Here is a 23,196-nt window from a genome sequence, read left to right as displayed (position 1 = left end):
ACTGAACTGACACATACGTATGTGTCATGAATACACAAGTAACATGAAAAGTCTTAACCTCTCTGGAGCATCTGTCAGATCGTATTTGCAATTACAATGTTATGAAGATGTCTGCTTTCATCAGAAATAAGTAACTTGTCTATATTTTCTTTTATCCTCAAAAGAACATACAAAGTGTTAAGATGTTAAGTGTCAAAATTATATATCCTCAGCAATGGTAGATCTTATTCTTAATGAAAAATCTCACAGAACAATGTAGGCAAAGAGGAGGAAATAGTATATTTTTCTTGCTTGCATTTTCTTTTATCAGGAAAAAAAAAAGGGAGGGGGGCTTGAACAATGGCATGATCCTCTACCTACCTGGATAACAGAAATTTTCTTTAAATGAAACTAGGAATTTCACTTTCAGGCCATTTTCGATTTTACTGCTCAGAACCTGGTCCAGAAATACATGTATATAAAATGATGAGAGTTAAAACTGAGCTAGTTTGTGCTAAACTGCAGGATGATACATCAGATCTCTCAAAGATTTCAAACACTTGTCACGAGCATTTTTTGTTCTTATATTTATATAGATACTTGTATTAGTCCCCTATTCTTATGAGAGACCTCTGCTCCCTTTTCAATTAATAATTATTCTGTCTAAAAGTCTCTGTCTGCTAATGGTATCTAGACTGTTGGGCTTTATAGTAACTCTGCTTCCAGTGAAGCCAGCAAGAATTTTATTATTTTCCTAAACAAGAGAATTTACAGAAACTCTATCTTGCTCTATCTTCATGATCATCTCCTGGGTATCAAATGACAAGTAGGTAAGACAGAAAAAAAAAAAAGGACATTCTCCAGTGGACTGTTCACTGCTCTGTTATCATTTCTACTCAGAGGGAAAAGATAAAAGGCCTCGGTAGCTCACCTGATGGCCCTTTTCTTTCCGATCGTCTGGCTCATCTCCTTGTGGATGCCATCTCATCACAGCACTAGAGTAAGACCTTAAGCTTTCAGACACTCTCTCTCATTATATTTGATTTATTAGCTTCAATTCTATTTTACTGTATTATGTAGTATTGTATTGTATTGTAGTGTGTTATCTTGCATTGATATCTTATTTACTAAAATAGTTTGTTTCTCCTCAGATTGTTGCTGCCTTTTTGTTTTTGGGCCCATCTTTCTACTCTTTTCCCCTGTTTCCCTTTGCAGTGATCTGCAGGCCTTCTCTGCCTCGCTAGTCACGGAACCAGACCAAACCAGCTCGTAAATCGCCGATACCATCCAAAACATTACTTCTTTTAATTTATAAACTTATTAATTCCTTATTAATATAGATCTACTATCAACAATATTTCACTATTTCAACATGCTAGAGATAATGCCTGAACTATTGTCATGGTTTTGTGATTTTTGGTTTTCGGTATTCCACATCATAACATCATGTAGTGCACTGGGAGTCTAACTGTTAATGCTCGTGTTCTGGTGCCTGTCCGGAAGAGAAGAAGAACCACATTCCCCAGGGGGCTTTGCGGTCAGAGAGGAGATAGAACTCCTGGCAAGGTCACCTGATGTTCTCTTCTTTATCCTCTTCTTTTTCATCTCTCTGCAGCTCAACTGGACCGCACATGTCACCTGAGCATTGTGGCGAGGCCTATCCACCTTTCAGACATTCTCTCTCTCATTATATTTGATTCATTAGCTTCAATTCTAATTATATTGCATTATGGTGTGCTATCTTGCATTCCGATACTGTATTTAGTAAATTAGTTTGTTTCTCCTCAGATTGTTCCCTCTGTTTTTAATTATTTTGGGGTCCCCTGTTTCCCTTTCCTGGAGGCATGGATTTTGCAAAATCCCTCCACTCCACTGGTCATGAAACTGGGCCGATCCAGCCTGTAAACCATTGACTGTATATACAATATAGAATTCTCCTATGTATTCTTACAATAAATCATCTTGAAGGTGCTTCTAAGTTCTAAGACAGTATTTTCAGAAACAAGACCAAAATGAAAATAAAAAATAAAAAAAAAAAAAGCACCCTACTTTCTTAAAGTATCCTCAGTGAAATAAAGCAGGAGTGCAAGGACATTCACAGGGAGAACAAATATTGAACATAATTATTCTCAGTTCTTTGGTTCACAGCACCTACCTAATTTGTGGTAGCATTCTTCCACACATCTCCTGAAATACCCATCCATGTGGAGATAAATATAGTGAAACAGAATATTAGGATGATTTTCATTTCAAGGCTGCAGTTTCTTGAATTTTCCGCTATAAAAGCAAAACTTGGTTGTATTGAATGTCTGCTTCTTACAGTTTAATTTTGCATAAATAAATAAATAAAAATTTTGCATAAAATAAATAAATAAATAAATAATAATAAAAAAAGATAGTTACAAAAATAATTTTTGTGGAAGGCTGTGAATAGAACTCTAGAAACACTCAGTACATGCTGTAATACATAAGCACATGGAAAAAAATATATGTTTAAAGCATCTAGATTTATTTTTCACTCCCTCATTTTATCTGACTAGAAAAAGCTGTATGCAAAAAAGAAAAATAATTATTTCAAAACTATATTTGGAACTTGTTACTTCTGTGAAATAAGCCGGTCATGAAATTAAAATGTCACCCATCATAACAAATGGACTAGACTGCCCACCCCTTCTGGAAAAAGGCTTAGGCTTTGGTCTGCTTATTTGTTTACCTGATAGGGTAGCAGAACATTGCTACAATGATGGGACAATTGTATTTGAAATCTTGTTTCCTCCTCTTATTCCTCTCATTACTATAATTCAAAACCTCCACTGCTCACCAATACGATAAACAATATTCTAACAGCTCTTCCAAATTATTGTTTCCTGGATGCTGTTCTGAATACTGTCATGTGAAACTACTTGCAGTCCACTTTTATATGCTGGAATCTTCCAGTCTTAGCAGAATGTGTGTGCTACGAAAAGAAACTTCTCAGCAAGTTTGGCCATGAAGCAAAGATGTAGAACGTAGTTTTCCTGTAACTCCTTTGACTTTAACAAAGAGATGATGTTCACGCTAGCTTACAGACAATGTTTCAAGTATACATATTTGCCTAAAGATGTTCCAGGTTTTGCTTATATTTTACATTAGAAGTGAAGGAAATATGATGTGTTTATTATTTGTATAAGATCTGGACTACATTTTTAAAATAAATTGACAAATAAGTCAGTATTTCTCACTTTTTTCAAACACATATGCAGATATTTTCATGAAGGAGTTTATTCTGAGGTCCAAATTGGTTGTTACAGCAAATAGATAGTACTCCTTTGTGTTTTTATAGCTTGTTCAGAACACTTTTACTGAAAGTATTTTTGGTTCTTTGCTTGTATTTCTGGGGTGAGAGAGCTGCTTTTGTTTTGTTTTTTAAATGTAGATCAAAAGCAGTCTTTTAGATTCAGTCTCTTTTAATAACAAAAAGAAATATTTAGATTCTCAGTCTAATCTTCCATTCCTATGCAGCAGCCATGTGCAGTCTCACAATCTGCAATTCTGAGGTATAATCCCATACAAGTACTGTATTAAGTTCATGGCAAGCCTTCCAGAGGAGGGAAAAAAGGATTAGACTGGTGCAGTTTAACAAAGATTCAGTGAATGTGTCACATGCTATGTTTGACATAAATAGTTACTTACAATCTAAATCCTAAAAATTAATCATATGCTGGTGAGAAAATAAAAGAACAATCAAATAAACAAACAAAAACATAACACATGTACAGAAAAATAAATTGAGTTATCTCACAGGAGTACCCTGAACTTTACAGAACAGTCATGTGTAAATAAATTTGCAAAGCTGTGCACAGGGAGCTAAGGATAAATCCCATTAGTGAATAAATGGATTTGTACAATTTATAGTTGCATAAAGCTTGGAAAATCTACATTTTCTTGTCTTAGCCTGAAGACTCAGTGTCTGCTTTAGAGATTCTGTCTGTTAGTACATGGAAAAGACATTAACTATTTCCATTGCCTGTGTATATGTTCCAATATATACAAGAAAACCTCCAAACCACAAATCAATATTAAAAATAAAAATTAAAATTAAAAAGTCATTATCATAACTGTCTAGAATAATATACCACTTAAACACAAAATAATATTAAAGGATAATATAGGTAAGTATCATTAAGTCCTAGCCTAAAATTAGTTGTGTGGAGAAAAAAGACAGGAAGTTTCTGTTTTTCAGAAATTTGTTCTAAAAAAAACTTTTTTGTCTCTTACTTGCCTTCTTTCTACTTCTTTTACTTCTTGTACTTGTAATTTTACTCTTACCCATTTTACTTTCTCAGTATCATTTTCCATTTCTCTCCTACAAGAAAATGCATTTTAATTTTCCTATGGTTTCTTTCTTTATTGTCAGGAGTGTGTTTTAGAGTATAAACGAAGTTTACAGAATCAGGTTTTCATCTTTATTATGAGCTTTTTTTTACCATCATTCTTCTCCAAACCTCCTCTCTGCCAAAAAGTTTAGTGTTTCCTTCCTTGTGGGACACTTATAAACATTGAGTTTTAAGCCATTATATCATGTCTTTTCTATCCATGATCTAGCTCTCTATGTTAAATCTTAAACTGTGCTACTTATTTGTTTCATCTCTCCCTTTCTCACCCTTATGAATGTTACCCTTATGAATGTTCTACTGTGTTGAACAAGTTCATCTTCTGCCTGTTTAATGGCAATATCTGTATTTTCTACCATCCTTTTATATCAGTGATTCATTCAAATTAACATAATTCCATTATTTTTTGTCATCAGTGCCAGTTGTTTCTTTTATCCTCAGCCTCTCTTTAGCGTTACTCTCCCCACTTCACTGCTTTCTTTTGACACTGTCCATTTCCCTAGGATTCTACTTCCCAACCTCCTTTAAAAAAATAAAAATAAAAATCTTTAGCGTCTGTGCTTCTTCTCTCACTCTTCTTCAGCCCTCTGCAAAATGGATTTCAGATTTTCTCACCAGCGAAATGGCTCTAATAATGACATTTTACAGAGCTACAGTAAATAATTTAGGGCAATGTTAATAATGTACAGCAGAGGAGTAGAGGAATTAAGAGATACAGGAAAAGAGGAGAAGTTTTTAGCAGAGAACCACAACAATATTGAAAGATACAAATGCAATATTCCTTATTATCTGTTTTCCAGAGAAAACAACTCATATTCCAAGATGAAGTCTGATGCTTAATAAATGAAGGACTGAGAACTGGAAAGGGACTCATAAAATGGTTTAGGATAAAGTTGCAGAGGAAGATCCTGAACAAAGCAAAGTGGGAGCTTGAAAAGAATGAAGAATGACTGGCAGTCTAAAGGTGTTATGGTTTCATATTATTTAGGCAACTGTGGAAGCCAGAGATCATTATGCACTTCAAATACTTCCTATTTTTGAGTCAGTACTTCTCACACATAGCACACACATTTGAATAGTTAACAAAGCTAGTCTGCCCTTTCATCAGTACAAATTGAAGCAGCTTGATTTAAAATACAGTATTTCTACTAGTAATTTAAGTATATGAAAGCTCTGCATGATTCTGCTTGGATTCTGCTTCAGAGAGGAACTAATGAATTGCAGTATGGATAGTTTACAGTGGCACAAGGATTCAAAGCAGAAATGCCAAAGCACTTTCCAAAAAGCTTAATAAAAACTAACATTTTCTATGAAAAACTTAACTTTTCTGGGAAGAAACAGAGGAGATTTTCCATGAGGAAGGAAGGAAGGAAGGAAGGAAGGAAGGAAGGAAGGAAGGAAGGAAGGAAGGAAGGAAGGAAGGAAGGAAGGAAGGAAGGAAGGAAGGAAGGAAGGAAGGAAGGAAGGAAGGAAGGAAGGAAGGAAGGAAGGAAGGAAGGAAGGAAGGAAGGAAGGAAGGAAGGAAGGAAGGAAGGAAGGAAGGAAGGAAGGAAGGAAGGAAGGAAGGAAGGAAGGAAGGAAGGAAGGAAGGAAAACCTCTACTGTAGCTGAAACAAAATGAATGCAGTAATGGCATGATTTGCCATGCTTCCTGAATTAAATCTTGTGTCACATACAAACCTATGACATGTAAGAAGTTACTTAGTCCCTTGATTCACCAACTTTCTTATTTGGAAAATAGGCTTTGTCTCAGATGCTTCAGCACGCTTAACCAAATGTCATAAAAAGTGAGCATTTTAGATAGTTTTGTGAGGGTGAGGGACTGGTAGGGAAGAACTTTCAAGCACCTTCAACATTTTGCATTTTGTATGATTCCTGCTGAAGTGCTTTGTGAACAAGCAGTCTGCAAGAATTTCTTGGAATCCTGGAATCATCTACATTGGAAAATACTTTCAAGATCAGCAAGTCCAGCACTGCCCTAACCAAGTACCTTCAACAAAATATGTCCCTTAATGCCACACCCACATCTCTCTTAAATATCTCCAGGGATAGGAAATCTGCTACTTCCCTGAGTAGCCTGTTCTAATGTTTAGCCACCCTCTCCAGAAAGAAATTCTTTCTAATGTTCAACCCAAATCTCGCATCTTGAGACATCTTGAGACTATTTCCTTGCATCCTATGTGTCTGCAACCTGCTTTCAGGTAGTTGTAGAAAGTGATGAGGTCCCTTAGCCTCCTTTTCTCCAGGCTGAACAACCTCCTTTCCCTTAGTTAGTCCTTGTAACTCTTTTTTCTTTTCTAGACTTCTCACAAGTTTCCCTGCTCTTGTCCAAACATGAACAAGTAACTATATCCCTTCTGAGCAGCACAAAACTGAACACAGTATTCAAGGTACAGTAGCACTAGTGCCAAGTACAGAGGGATAATCACTTCCCAAGTTCTCCTTGTTACACTATTTCTGATGCATGTCAGAATGCCATCCGCCCTCTTAGTGGCCTGGAAACTGCTGGCTCGTTTCCTATAACTATGTAACTAACATGTAACTATATAGGTTAATTAGATCTATTTTATAATATCGTGATGTTGCAAGTAAAATAAATTTAATAAATAAATAAACAAAACTTTTACACTTAGAAATTCTTATTTTAGCTTAAAACAAATTCTTTTCCTCTAAGGACTGAATTGACAAAACCTAAACCAAACCCAGCTAAAAGATGATTAAGGGCCTGAAGTATATCCCATACGAGGAAAATCTAAAAGAACCGGGACTGCACAATCTGGACAAGAGAAGAACGGGGGAGTATCTAATCAATGCTCATAAATATCTAATGGATGGGTATCAAGTGGATGGGGTCAGGCTCTTTCCAGCAGTACCCAGCAACCAAATGAGGAGCAATGGGCAGAAATTGGAATACAGGAAGTTCCATATGATCCCAGTACAAAAAAGACAGGGAGCTGTTGGAGAGGATCCAGAGGAGGGCCACTAGGATGATCAGGGGACTGGAGCACCTCCCCTATGAGGACAGGCTGAGAGAGCTGGGCTTGTTCAGCCTGGAGAAAAGAAGGCTGCGGGGTGACCTCATTGCAGCCTTTCAACACCTAAAGGCAGCCCACAAACAGTAGGGGAATCAACTCTTTGAAAGGGTTGATATGTGCAGGACGAGAGGAAATGGTTTAAGTTGAGGGAGGGGAGATTTCGGTTAGACATCAGGGGGAAATTCTTGACAGAGAGAGTGGTGAGGTGCTGGAACAGGCTGTCCAGAGAGGTTGTGGATGCCCCATCCTTGGAGGTGTTCAAGCCCAGATTGGATGGGGCCCTGGGCAGCCTGGTTTAGCATTAAAGGTGGAGGCTGGTGGCCCTGCATGTGGCAGGGGGGTTGGAGATTCATGATCCTTGAAGTCCCTTCCAACCCTGGCCATTCTGTGGTTCTGTGATTCTGTGATTCTGTGATCTTGAGGAAAACTTCTTTACACTGAAGGTGATGGAGCACTGGAACAAGCTGCCCATAGAGACTGTGGAGTCTCCTTCCCTGGAATTATTCAAGGCCCACCTGGACAATTTCCTGTGCAAACTACTATAGCGAACTAACTGATGCTGGAGGGTTAGACACAATGATCTCCAGAGGTCCCTTCCAAACCCAACGATTTTGTGATTCTATAGTGGGAGTCAAAAACACACCTCTTCCAGAAAGAAGTTATGCTCTGAATTCTGTTAGTTCATCAAAATGATCTGAAAAATGTGTGAAATGGCAAGGGTCCTGGAATTTTTTGTTTTAGCTTGATAGAACCACAGGATAGAAAGGGACATCAAGGCATCATCAAGTCCAAACTCTCTGATAAACAGGTACTCTGCCTTAGGTCACACAATAGGCATCCAGTTGATTCTGGCATATCTCTGCAGAAGAAGACTCCACAACATCTCTGGGCAAACTGTTCCTGTGCTCCATCACCCATACTTTAAAGAAGTTCTTCCATGTGTTTCTACATATTTCCAGTGTTCAAGTTTTAGGCTATTGCTCCGTGTGCTATCACTACACATCACTGAGAAGAGCATGACCTCATCCACTTGTGGATCCCACCTCCCTTTAAATATTTAAAAAAGTTTATCAGATCCCCTCTCAGTCTTCTTTTCTCCAGGCTAAACAAATCCAGGTTACTCAGTCTTCCTTCATACAGGACATGCTCTAGGCCCATTATGATCTTTGTGGCCCTTCACTGGACTTCTTTAAGGAGATTTCTGTCTTTTTTAAATGGGGAGCCCAGAAAAGAACTCACCACGGCAGACTATAGAGGGAAGTTCACCTTCCTTGACCAGCTGGCCACAGTCTTTTTAAAGCACCCCAGGATACCATTGGCCTTAACGTAAAATTAGAATCATCATTATCTTTAATAATAAACACTTTTCTTGTTACTGTTCTCTACTGTCATCCTATTTGGTACTTCTCTACAAATACATACTGGGTAGCTGTTTTTCTATAATTTAAATCTGTAAACAAAATGACCGTCTACTCAATAAAATCTCCAAGAATTCCTTTTTTTGTCAACACCTTTATCCTACACCTGCAGCAGGATTCAATCTCACTGATCCTGGGTGGAGATGAACTATAATCCCTTGTCTTGTTTGTAATTAAATTAGAGTAATGCCTTGACTGTTACTCATAGGCTTTAGAATGTGTAGATACTGATGGAAGAAATCAAACAACAATATTGCAGAGTCACCTTTTTCTGTCTATCTGAAAAATTAAGATTTTGCAATCTCCCTGCCACTTATAGTGTAATTTTAGTTGAAGCTTGAGAATAAAGTTTTTCAACCTAAATGTGAAAAACCAGTGAGCTTCTATCTTCAGTGAGCTTCTATCATCAGCATTAGAGGAGTTGTATTCCTTACTGGGATCATCTAAATGAAATTACTGAAATCAGTTAAACCATGCCAGCCAGCATTGCAGACAGATCAATTCATTCATAGAATCATAGAACTGTAGAATCACAAAGTTGGAAATGACCTACAAGATCATCTAGTCCAACCATCTCCTCATCATCATTGCCACCACAAGCTACTAAACCACATCACGCAGCACGTCGTCCAGACACCTCTTGAACACTGCCAGGGATGGCGACTCCATCATGCCCCTGGGCAGCCATTCCAGTGCCTGACCACTCTCTGAGAGAAATAGTTCTTCCTTATGTCTAACCTAAATCTCTTCTGATACAACTTGTGGCCATTTCCCCATGTCCTGCTCGTTGCCTGGGAGAAGAGGCCAAATCCCTCTTCACCACAACCTCCCTTCAGGAGGTTGTAGGATGCAATGAGGTCTCCAGACTAAACAATCCCAGCTCCCTCAGCCACTCCTCATAAGACTCATGCTCCAGGCCCCTCACCAGTTAAATTTCCCTTCTCTGGACACGCTCCAGGACCTCAATGTCTTGTAGTGAGGGGCCCAAAACTGAACACAGTACTCGAGGTGCGGCCTCACCAGCACTGAGTAGAGGGGGATGATCACCTCCCTGCTCCTGCTGGCCACACTATTTCTAATGCAGGCCAGGATGCTGTTGGCCCTCTTGGCCACCTGGGCACACTGTCGGCTCATGTTCAGCCAAGCATCAACCAGCACCCCCAGGTCCTTCTCTTCTTCACACTCATCCAGCCACTCACCCCCAAGCCTGTAACTCTGCCTGGGGTTGTTGTGGCCAAAGTGCAGGACCCGGCACTTAGCCTTGTTGAACCTCATCCCATTCACCTCAGCCCAGTGATCCAGCCTGTCTAAATCCCTCTGAAGGCCCCCCCTACCCTCAGGCAGATCGATACCACCTCCCAGCTTGGTGTCATCTGCAAACTTACTGAGGGTGAGACACAAGAATTGTGTTCAGTTTTGGACCCCTCACTACAAGAAAGACACTGAGGGCCTGGAATGAGAAGAACAAAAAACCTGGTGAGTAGTCTGGTGTTGTCGTAGGCACTTATGAAGAATCGGAATGTTACTCGTCAGGAGTAGGCGTAAATATAATATCGGGATGTGATACGTTAGAATCTCCCCTACTCTATTACGTAAGTCATGACATTGGCTTGTGGGTGCAGATGATACACAAGGGTATATAAGCTGCTATTCAGCTTCAATAAGTGCCTTTTTGCCTCACACCATATTGATGTCTGCATGGTGAGATGGCTGGGCCACAGTGGGGACGGCGTGAGCCCTGAGCAGATCGTACGAACGTGAAGGAACATGGAAAACTACAGTAACAATCTGGAGCACAAGTCTTATTAGGAGCAGCTGGGGAAGCTGGGATTGTTTAGTCTGGAGAAGAAGATGCGCAGCGGAGACCTCACTGCACTCTACAACTTCCTGTAGGGAGGTTGTGATGAGGAGGGGTTTGGCCCCTTCTCCCACACAACAAACAGGACCCGAGGAAATGGCTGCAAGTTTTACCATGGGAGGTTTAGGTTAGACATAAGGAAGAACTTTTTCTCTCAGAGAGTGGTCAGGCACTGGAATGGCTGCCCAGGGAGGTGGTGGAGTCGCCGTCCCTGGCAGAGTTCAAGAGGCATCTGTATGAGGAGCTATGGGATATGGTTTAGTAACTTGTGGTGGCAATGGTAATAGGAAGATGGTTGGATTGGAAGATCTTGCAGATTGTTTCCAATCGTGTGATTCTATGGTTCTGTGATTCTGAAAAAAAAAAATTTTTTGATCCTTCACTCCAAATTAGGGGATGTTTTTTTTCATTTGACTGAAGTGAAAGTAGTTGGTAGTAATGCTGGCATACCACCTAAGCAGAACTGTGTAGCAGCCCAGTCTCCCACGTTACCACTACATGCCACACCATATTAATAAGATCCACAGTTACTTTAGCATGTCCACAAAAGCAAATGCAAAGTAAAAGTAAATTCAAGTAAAAGTCCACCAAAGTAAATGCAAAACACTGTTTCTTATCTCTTAACAAATATTTTATTGTAATCCATTCCTAGATGCAATCCTGAGCCACACCTGAGGAATAAATCCTCACTAGTTTTGGGTTTTTTTACAGGCAGTATTATTAATATATGTTAATGTTCCCATCTTATTCCCTCTTGATTTTTTTTAAGAGCTTTTTGTAAGAGCAGTTTATTGAATGATCTTGATTATTTGGAAAGATTCTATGTGCATAGCTTTTAAGCACTCTCCATTTTAGCCACATATGGAATGAGCAAATAGCAAACAAGATTTCTCAATTTTGTAAATAGTTTCAACTTCTATCATATGTGACTTCAAATGATGGATGAACATTGCCTACTTCTTTGCGGGTATGTGTATTGATCCTGAGTGCTGTATGTGAGGGAGATGGGATTTCACAGCCTCTGTGTGTCTTGTTACCAGGTAGATCTCTGAGATGCCAAGTTTATCTTTTCTTCACTACAGTTCATTGTACTCTCTTTTTGCAGCAAGTTTTCCTTCTGCAGCTTTGCGGGTAACCTTCTTATCTAACAGGTACTTCTATCCTAAATGTCAGCCATCTGCCACAGCAATATGAGTGAAGCTATCACATGAACCTGCATGTCATGATCAAGACAACTTCACTTTGAATCTGAAGTTTTGTTCAAAACTTCCCTAATACATGTCTGGAGCAGCCAGTGTGCAGCACACCAGATTGTCATCAGATAAGCTATTGCTGAGGGGAAGTACTCAGCAAAATCAGTGTTCAAAAGTCAGAAGGAATCTCTGCTGGATTAATAACTTAATAAAACAAGGATCACATCTCTTTACATCTAACACTGTACGTGCGCATATGAAGAGTCGCACATTTCCCCTAATCTGCAGACATAACACACTAATGAGAGAACTGACATGTACCGCACAGAAACCCTCCCCTGAAAGAAAGGGAGGACACAGACGTAGACTACACCAACATCACTGGCTTTCTAGAAGCACATCTCCACAGCTTCCAGAAAACAGAAACTGTTGCTTCCTTCCCCACTGTGTCTAGCATGCATGAGCAGTGGGAGTGGTAAACAGCAGCAGTGTGTGGCCTCCAGACTGGGGTGGCCACTGCATCTCAGCTAGGCAAAAAAATACTTATGTCATGCAGAGGCATTCTTACCTAATTTCCATATTAGTCCAGTAAGCACTCAGGATTTTTGTGTTCATTTTCTATGACTTCCATGTGAATTCATTAATTAATCTAGTAACTTTGCTAATGAATACTTTAAGAATATTAATGCACTACATGTGCAAATTGTGTCCACAGGATGTCATCTGGAGAAGAACTGTAAAGTCTGTTTGGTGATTGGTGATGCAAGTTTTGTTTTACCACTATTCCTATACGTTAGGCATGTGGTTTTACAGCAATAATCACATCCTTAGACCAAGTCATCCTGGAGGATGATTTCACACTGGCAGGAAAGGTTAAATATTTTTAAAATGCAAGCAAGATGAATTTTTAAAAGTGTCAAAATAGCTTTGGGCCCAGAAAGCCCTTTACCATCCATTGGCAGCTCTCTTTAACAAAAGATGCTCTTAAGTTATTCAGACTTCTCATTTGTCAGTTCAGAGATTTCTCTGTCTCCTCTGCTGCATAATCTGTATAATTTAAGGTGACTCACTGTGCAGGAAAGTTCACCTTCCATTAAAATGTTTTCTTTAGTAAGCACTCTACTGGAAGTGCTGTAGTGTAAACATGAGTGGCTACGAATACGAACATTTATTAAATAGTGCTGATGAATTTTTCAATACCTAAGGGAGAGCAATTCACAGCTCAATCATTCAGACCATTTTAAGTGCTGCACAGGACAATTCCACTACATCTTCCATTAATATTTAATTACCCATTTTATTCTGTTTACCTTTTTGGTTAATATATAATTTAAAGCCATTCTACTAGAAAGGAGGGGGAAAAGGGAGAACAACTGTTAGTCTGCTTTTAACAAATCTCTGGTGAGAGCTTTTGCTTGATTTAAAATTCATTGCAAAGAATTTTTATTTAATATCAGTAACACAAACCCCAGATAATAAAGCAAAACTTGGAAGCAACTGTTGCATAAGTCCTGACACTGACTTGAATTTGACACAAGTTTATGACCAGCAGCCTTTTGACAAAGCAGCTCGGTTTAGTGCCTCATACCCTGACTGTTAGGTGAGGTAGAAGTAACAAGCATGGAGCATGAAGATACCATCTCCAGCAATCCATCCCAGGCCCAGGACCACTTCTGCATGGTTACTGTTGCCCAGCCTGATACCCAGGCACATAGGATTGCTGCTCAGGCTGGGGGTCGTGGCTGCTACTTTCATCTATGCAGATTTAGCTGGTAGCAGATCTGCCAGTGACATACATACGCATGCAGCCAAGGACAGGACATTGATACCACTAGTCACACAGGCTGTCCCAGCCACAGGTTGCCTTCAATAGCACTTACTATAGCAGTTGGGTAAACAGCTACCGGCAGTCAAGACCCCTTCCTCCTCTTGAGCTGGTAGAGATAGAAGTATGCCAGTTGATACACAGAGAGCATTATGTTTACAAACACATATACATCTGGGTACTGGGAGTACCGGCCCAGCTCTCCTGTCCTTCCAGCACTCATGGGCCCTCTTATCCACTTCTCAGATTACCTACTCACCAGCTAATCCAGCTTGAAGCTCAATGTAAACACATGCACACAAACATCTATACTTTGGGCCAACCATATTTGAATATCCATTTGGTTTACCATCATCATATCACTGCCTTTATCCCAGATCTGATGCTCTTGCTGATGACTGGCTAGTCCAGCTGAATGTTTGCTGAATTGTTTTATAATCTTTCCTACCTCTGTGTTCCTCCTGCTTCATCTTCCCCATTCACTTCTGTCATGGGTTTGCAGAACTCTGCAGTCTCTCCTCTTCCATAACAGGCCCTTGGTAACAAATATTATCTGGAAAGTTCATCCTTCCAGGAAATGGTGCCTATAGCTTGTTAGACCATCAATTAGTGTGACTAGGAGATTTGTTCCTTGTGACTATCTCCCACCTTAGAAGTTCTGTATCAGATAGCCCTACTGGAATAAACATGCACAAATTCTCAAATGCTTCCTAATTAGTGTGACTTCCCATATTTGGTTCCTATCACTGCCTCTTTTTATCATTATCCCTTGAGGCCTTGCAAAAGGTCCTTGACCAGGTTCCTTTAAAGGAGCAGACTCCCCAACCTGCGTACCTTTGCAATCCGTCACTGGCAGGAAGCACACAAAAAAAGCCAGTATGACACAAACCACTGCTTTTCTACAAGGATTATTCCACAGGAATTTATAGTATTTGAGGTTTTATTGGTAAGAGAGCACTTTGTTTTCATATACAAAAATGAAGCATGATGATATATCGCACTATGGTGTTTAGGAAGAAAAAAATTCTGAATTAATAGACCCCAAAATATTTACTCTAAGTGGGATAGTGAAAGCAGCAGTCTTGTAAAAGTGTAATACTTGCTCTTCACTGTCAATCATTGAGATACCATAACCAGGAATGTAATAAAAACAAAAACAAAAACTGATTTTATTAACAGCAGTGACATAGCTGTTGAATTTGGAATGAAATTAATAGCAGCAATTCTTAAACACTGATTATTATTTTGAGTCCAAAATTAGCTGGATGTCAATACTGGAATGCTTGACTTTTTTGCACTATTGGCTTGAGATTTGAGCTTATTCTTTCCAGAGTCTTTAATATATACAAATGATTAGGGATTTGGAGTCTCTACCACTTATAGCAGCTCCTGCCCTGAGATAAGATCTGTGTTGTGTGGAATTCCAGACACACTTTAATAGCTGTCTATTGTGCTCCTTCAGTTTTGCGCAAACACTATATCACTATAGAAGACACAAATGCCATTTCCTTTGGGGAATAAAGAAATCGTTATGTTACTTACCAGTCTGACAGTTCATCCGCAGTTTTAATTTGTTTAGCAAGCAGTTTATTTAAAATTATTATAAACATTTATGCACACACATTTGATAGGTAGGACTATATTAGATATAGATTCCTACTTATTATATATATATGTTTACTCCTATATGCTTAAACCTCTAAATCTATATATACTATTTATTTAAAACAGAAGAGTGATCTCTGAAAAGAACTTACTTGCATGATTTTACAGTAATAGAAAATCCTAGATATTACTCTGCACACTCTGAGTTTTGCTTAGTTTTGGCTTCCAAAATCTGGTTATCAGAAAAAGGCACGCTACAGTATCATGTGTTCTGTCCTTGCAGAAGGTTATTTATGTTCTTTTCAGCTAAGATATGGCAGGTCAACTAACAACCAACACCTGCTAAATGTCTTTTCAATTTGGTACAGAATGTGAGAAAAGATAAAGACATTGCTTGTGTCACATTTTCTACTGACGTAATAAAACTGAGATGATTAATATATTTTCATGCACATAACTTCCACCTGTAACACTATTAAATTAAGGACAGAGGATAAATACAATTGAAAGATCGAAGACTGAATCTTGATCTATTCAAATTCTGAGAAGTCATAAAAAATCAATAAATTATTAGAAGAATTAAATTCCTTAACTTTTTTTCTTTTCTCTCCCTTTTTTTCTTTACATTTTATTTTCCAATTATTCCAGGTACACCCATACAAGCATAATGTTATGCCATGAAAGCAAGCTGGATCCAGACAAGTTTCTAGAAGGCTAACTGCATTAAGCAAGCATTTTGTCTAGGTTAAATATGCTTTACTTTTCTGAATTCAGCATAACATAAAGGAATGGTGTATTCATATTCACAAGATCAAGACAGCATATATAAACACTCTTGATTGTAATGAGAAAATGCGAGCATACTATGCAATATCAGCAGGGCTAACATGAACTAGCATATGAAGGGAAAAAAAAAGGATAAAAATATTGTGTGAATAGAACAGGACACCCAAGCCAAAATCTATAAAGAGGGAACATGTCTAGTCGAATATATAAATAAAAAAAGTTAATATCTGATTCTAGTACTTTTTCATCAACTTTGGGAACAGACTAAGCGTTCTTAATGACATAATCTCTGTCCTTGCCTTTTAATGTTGAAGCCTGGAGGTAGCAGACAAAGGCTAGGAACAGACAGTGTGATCATGGGGAAGGTCAGCGTATGTGTGTATGATGTGAAAGATCACTCTCTGACTTTATCACACCAAAGAAAGCTAACCCAAGTCTGGCTAGAAATTAAAGAAAAAATTAAAGGCAAAGCAAGAAACCCTCCCCTCCATTCCCCCTTTCTCTGAACTGAACAAGGAATATTTTGAATTTTCAGGACTTCTACAGCAAAGGACACAGCAATGCTTCAAGTAGGTGTTACAATCAGGAAACAATTAATTCTTCAGTAACTATCCCAGACATGAGGATGTGTTTCCCCTTCTGCATGATCAGTGTGATGAGACTTGCTTGCCAAGACCTTCTCTCCAGTGCTGCCATTTCTCATAACCTCCACAAAAACAATATTGATGCCTACCTGTACTTTACCTCTTTAGTTTGTTTTGAGCTTGTTGCACTGAATAAGTGCCAACTGCCTGTAGTCTTGTTTCACCTACCAGCTGAGTCAAAACACTGGTGTACTGCAAAAAGAAGACATTAGCATACTCTGTCCAAAATTTGATTGTTATTATTAAGCGATAGATCTATGTGATTAAATCAAAAGTGTTTTTGGAATAAAATGTCTTTTTATCAGTACTTTGTGTTCCTCAGGGGTCGGTGCTGGGTCCAGTCTTGTTCAACATCTTCATCAATGACCTTGATAAGGGGACAGTGGCCACCCTCAACAAGTTTGCTGATGATACAAAGTTGGAAGGATTGGCTGACACGCCTGAAGGCTGTGCTGCCATTCAGCGAGACCTGGACAGGCTGGAGAGCTGGGCAGAAAAAAACCGGATGAGGTTCAACAAAAGCAAGTGTAGAGTCTTGCGTCTGGGGAGGAATAATTGCATGCACCAATACAGGTTGGGGGATGAGCTGCTGGAGGGGAGCTATGCAGAGAGGAACCTGGGTGTCCTGGTGGGTGACTGGTTGGCCATGAGCCAGCAGTGTGCCCTTGTGGCCAAGAGGACCAATGGCATCCTGGGATGCATTAAAAAGAGCATGGCCAGCAGGTCGAGGGAGGTGATCCTCCCCCTCTACTCTGCCCTGGTAAGACCTCATCTGGAGTACTGCGTCCAGTTCTGGGCTCCCCAGTACAAAAAAGACAGGGATCTCTTGGAAAGAGTCCAGCGGAGGGCCACAAAGATGGTGAAGGGCCTGGAGCATCTCCCCTACGAAGAAAGGCTGAGTGAACTGGGTCTGTTTAGCCTTGAGAAAAGAAGACTGAGAGGGGACCTGATCCAGGTCTGTAAATATCTGAGGTGTGGGAGGCAGAATGGCGAGGCCGGACTCTTTTCAGTGGTGAGTGGAGACAGGACAATGGGAAACGGCCAGAAACTGCAGCATAGGAAGTTCCGCACAAATGTGTGAAGGAACTTCTTTACAGTGAGGGTGATGGAGCACTGGAACAGGCTGCCCAGGGAGGTGGTGGAGTCTTCTTCTCTGGAGATGTTCAAGACCTGCCTGGATGCCTACCTGTGCTACCTGCTGTAGGGAACCTGCTTTGGCAGGGGGATTGGACTCGATGATCTCTGGAGGTCCCTTCCAACCCCTACAATTCTGTGATTCTGTGATGATTTCAGTTACTTTGGGTTGTGCTATTTTCTGCTCTAAACAGTGAATAACTAAATCTTATTCTTTTCTCACAGAATTCAAAGAATTGCAGGAGTTGGAAAGGACATCAAGACATCATCAATTCCAATGTTTCTGCTAAAGCAGGTACTCTACAATAGGTTGCTCAAGTAGGCATCCAGATGGGTCTTGAATATCTCCATAGAAAGAGACTCCACAGCCTCTCTGGGCAACCTGTTCCGGTGCTCTTCCACCCATACCATAAAGAAGTAGTTCCACATATTTATATAAATTACCAGTGTTCAAGTTTTAGACCATCACTCCTTTTTCTATCACTACACTGGACTGCTTTAAGGTGATCCTTGTCTTTTTTGAAATGAGGAGGTGTTCTAAATGTGGCCTCACCAGGAAAAGTAGGGTTAGATTTAGAATAAAATCAAAGGAAAGAAAGTAAAGGAAAATTAAATGAAATAGCATTTTCTTTAGAGAGTTATAGCAATAAACAAGACAATCACTGAGAAACTGAAACTGTAAAGTAGTGGATTGCCCTCAGTAATTGTGAAGATCAGTCTAACTGTTCTTCAGGTTAAGTTTGGTATTTAAAGGTGTTTTAAATCATGATAGCAAGTGTACGTGGGTTTTTTGTTGTTTTTTTTTTTCAAATAGATCCATCTTTTGAAAACATAAAAGAAAAAAAAAAGGAAAGGAAAAGGAAAAGGAAAAAAAGGAAAGGAAAAGGGATAGGGAAACGGAAAGAGAAAAGGAGAGGGAAAGGGAAAAGGAGTGTAATGCATAAAAACCTCAGATTATCCACCAATGTGTTTCGTTTTAATTTGTAAAGTCAATTTCTTAACCTATTCTACATCTGTCATATTTAACTGTGTATATGACTAGTAATGGAAATACGTTATGATGATCTCACATACATTTCCAGTACAGAATGGAAAAAGCAGTTAAATCTTCAGAGTTTTCAGCTTGCTCTAACATATTCAGGCAATTCTATCAGTTCATTCATTCAACAGAAGAATATCTATATATACCTACGTTATGTGCGTCCACTGCTGATGGTACTTAGTTTCAATACATACAAAAAGTAATGGTTTGCATTGTCTTTGAGTGATCACTGGAAAGAAGATAACTGACTATTAGCAATGTTTCCTTGGGCTGAATTAGAAATTTCCTTTTGTGTCATCTTTCATCAGTTAGGAATAAGGATGTGATTTTATTTTTGTTCCAAAGAGTCCGTTTTGCCTCAGAGGTAACCATTAAACTGCAAAACACTGTACATACATACATGATATTTGAAATAAAGTGTCTAATAGGCACAGTAATTGAGTTAGCTTTTTTTATTCTAGACATGGGATAAGATATAATTAACACTAGGAATATTCTTTCTCAAATCTAAGACTAGGTTAAGGTAGTAAAATACACCATATGTATCCAATTTAAATTAAATTGTGGAGAAAATAAGGTAGAATTAAAACAGGTGTTTATCACTTCCAAATGAGTTTATGAGTAAAATAAATGGTCATACTTTTTAAAAATGTTTGTTCTTTTTAGCATAAATCTGCACATTTGCCAGGATATATATTTTCCTACCCTAAGGCCCATGTTTCAATATTTATCTGTTACAGTGAACAGAAGCTGAGGTTCCTTCTTCTAGGCTTCAAGATCTGGCACAGTAAGCAGACCACCAAAACTTACAGAATAATGAAACAGTGCTTTATTGCAGACATCTGTCTCTTCACATCAGTTTCTTTAGTGATTTTTATGGTCTGGTTTCAGAACTTCATAAAACATTTTATTAGATGGTGTTAATAATAATATTTAATTAAATGATTTAAGGTTCATTTCGGAGTTAGTTTTCAGTTAGCTTAAAACAAGTGGAGGCGTGCAAGTGTCAGAGAAAAGGGCAGGAGAAAACGTACTGAGAGTTATTTGTTTAGCTCTGCTTGACTGACTACTCAGAAGGAAGATAAGGCTCCAGCTTGGTTACACACAGCCTTTGCTTTTTCTCTTGACCTCCTTCCACCCCCACTCTGACAGATAGAAAAGTTAAGGCCAATGCTAATTTAGATAACATCTAAAGCCTTGCCCGACATGGTAAATTCAAATTATGAAGCAATCCCTTCACATACAAAGACCTTGTTAGTTAGATTAGTGGTGGATTGGCTCTGCGTGACAGCTTGTTTCCGAAGGTGAGCTATGTACATTTCCAATGCAGGCAGGCTATATCATCATTTAAAGAAAAATAAAGATGTCATTTCTCTTATTTGTCACACAGCTCATGTAATATTCCTTCTCAGTTTTCTTCATTGTTGACTTCTTAGGGAAATAGCAGCAACTGTGTACCTTCGAGTGAGACACGTAATTTTGTTATGGATGAACACAGTGTTGTGACAAAACAGTGGCACAGCTGTCATAACAGCTGTCACACATTAATCATGACAGTGACAAATAGCATAATTACTTTATCTGGAATGTCTAGCATGCACACTCAGTATGCACCACTGCAGTGTAAGCATATCAAGCATGGTTTAATTAAAAGACATCAATACAGGTTAGTCAGACATGGTCTTAGAGACACTGATACAAAATGAAAACAAAATTACTTATTGGTTAATTTTTAGGGACACTCAAAGACCAGTTATTTAGTAGACAAAGCAATTTGAAACTCTTCCTAATCAGGCCCTTTGATGTCAGTTCTGCATGATAATTGAGCTGCTGGCACAAATGTGTTTCTGACCTCAAACCTCAGCTATGTATGATGTTCAATTGTTATGCTTTCTTCCAAGATAGCTTAAATGTTCACATCTGTCCCATATCGCTTGATTGCACAAAATGTAGCAAAATAACAAGATTAATTGTGTGCTGCTGGGTAAAACTTTCCTTTCCCACAGACTCTCAAATGGAGATAGAATTGTGAGATTTATGTCACAACACGTGCTTTGGGTTCTACAATTGCACCTGCCAAGGCTTAGGTATTATGTAGCAGGAGCTCATTATAAAGATAAGTACCACTGAAAAACACAACTACAGCTCAGGCTCTAATTTCAAACAAACCGAAGCATTAAGAGGCAAGTTTTTGTTGAAGTACCAAATCCAGCTCTATGTTTATTTAGCATCACATTCTGGGTCCACATGTGTATGAAGGATTGCAGCTGTTTTGTTTAGACTTTCCTGAAGATAAAAACAGCCACAAAACACTGCTGCCAAAGCTCACATCACACAGCAAATTCCATTGGTAATTACCAGCTCATACTATTTTTACTTTTACTTCATATTTGTCAAGCCGTGTGAATTTACTTACTGAATTTCTAGGGGCAGTTCATGAATTGTACTGAAGCCTATTAAATGAAATATTAATGAATCAATTTCCATAGACACGGATTCATTATCTTACTGGATGGCATCAGAAAACACAGTTCTGCAGGCAGCATCTTTCCACCTGCCTAGCAGAGAATTTCATTTATATTACTCAATTTTTAAAGCCTACACTGATATATCTTGATCATTTACACTAGCAGCTTTTCAATCACTTGTTATGAGACAGAATTAAAGGGGGAACATTTTAATATTATTTATCTGAAACTCACTAATCCATCAAACATGATTTTCTATTAATCTGCGAAGAGAGATTGTCAGCCACATGCTATGGATCATGGAAAGAAAAGATTTTTCACATGCAGTAAGTTCCTTAAAAACATGAAAGATTTTTATTTTTATTTAAAAGATCCAAAGGGAAAAGCATCAAAATACATTAGTGACAGTGTTTTAGGGGTCAGAAATTTACACTAATAAATCCAGGACTTAATGGCTGGATTTCTGCCTTTAATATTTCTGCAGAGTATCTATGTTGAGGTATAGGCTTTAGACTATGTTCTTTGGCCATGTAAGTTTTAAATAAACAACCTGTGGTCACCTGTGATGGCTGGCATGAATACTTATCTGTTCTTTAACCGGAAAATGTATAGCAAATGCACTACTTGCACTTGTTTCTTCTCTCACATGCTTCAGGTTTCTAACTTAAATCATTGCACTGACTTCCTCCAGTCCTCTACAACCCTGAATTCACAGCACTGAAGAGGACAAACAAACAGTTCATCTCCTTTGACTTTTTGGATTAGGTGGAACAGTACATGAGATTCTGTTCAGCTCATAAAAACAGACAACCACTCAGGATGTACTGCTTTCATTCATATCAGGTTCAGCTGAGTTAAGCAGCAGACTCTTAGTATTCAAAACTGCCTACCCAGCCTTAATTTTTAGAGTATATTTTGGTATAACTAATAACAAGCTAGAAGATAAATTTCAAAATCATTTATAGCTTGCCATTAATTCTTAATTCTTCTTCTCTTTGTGTTCATCAGATACCCACAGAAGTACTCTCTCTTCCTAGCAGTGGGAACCAACAGCCTTTCCCTGTGAAAACTACCAGTAGCTGATTGTATTTATCTCTTTGACTAAGAGGTTTATTATTTATCTTCCCTGTTGCAGTACCCATGTGGCAGCACTGATATTGAGCAGCTGGACAGATTGCACCCTGGAGCCACATCTGCAGCTAGATAGATCAACACCACTTTCACTGCCACAGTGCTGGAGAAGTTTATCTTCTGTCAGCTAGATTTACTACCTACTTCATGAATTGTTAAGGGCTTTCCCTTCCCCTCCTCCAATTTGATTTTCAAACCATGTTAGTATAATCTGGTACTGATTGTTAACAGCTGATTAGGTAAGCATTTGTTTACTTTTTTTCTGTAAAGTAACTCCCCCTGCTCCCCCCAGTTAATAGGGATTTGCAGTTGGATTTGCCAAGATGAATCTTGAATAAGAAGAACAAACGTTAGTTGCTCAGTGAAACTAGGAAACAGCAGTAAGGACTGCAAGCTGTAAACCAAAAAAGAAATATCCAAACACATGAGTGCATTATGGATCGTGGTTGTGGCAGTGCTTTCTAAGTATCAGAGCTGATAAAGCAGTAATCACAGAAGGCCATTTTCTCTGATAAAGTAAAATCCTAAATAATTTTCTTTCAATGAAGTACTATAAAAAATGCATTCCGGTTTTGACAGCTACTATATTCTAGTGAAAATCTGCCTGCTTCTTTCTACTTAACTGTTTACAAAAAAGTAGTTATCAAGTATTATCAAGATTCTGCCATGTTGTCATATTAAGAGATAAAATCCAAGAACTCATTT

Source organism: Tetrao urogallus (genome assembly GCF_951394365.1).
Source record: "Tetrao urogallus genome assembly, chromosome: Z".
In the NCBI taxonomy this organism is placed as follows: Eukaryota; Metazoa; Chordata; class Aves; order Galliformes; family Phasianidae; genus Tetrao; species Tetrao urogallus.
The sequence above is the reverse complement of the archived record's forward strand: the minus strand, read 5'-3'. Positions refer to the sequence as shown.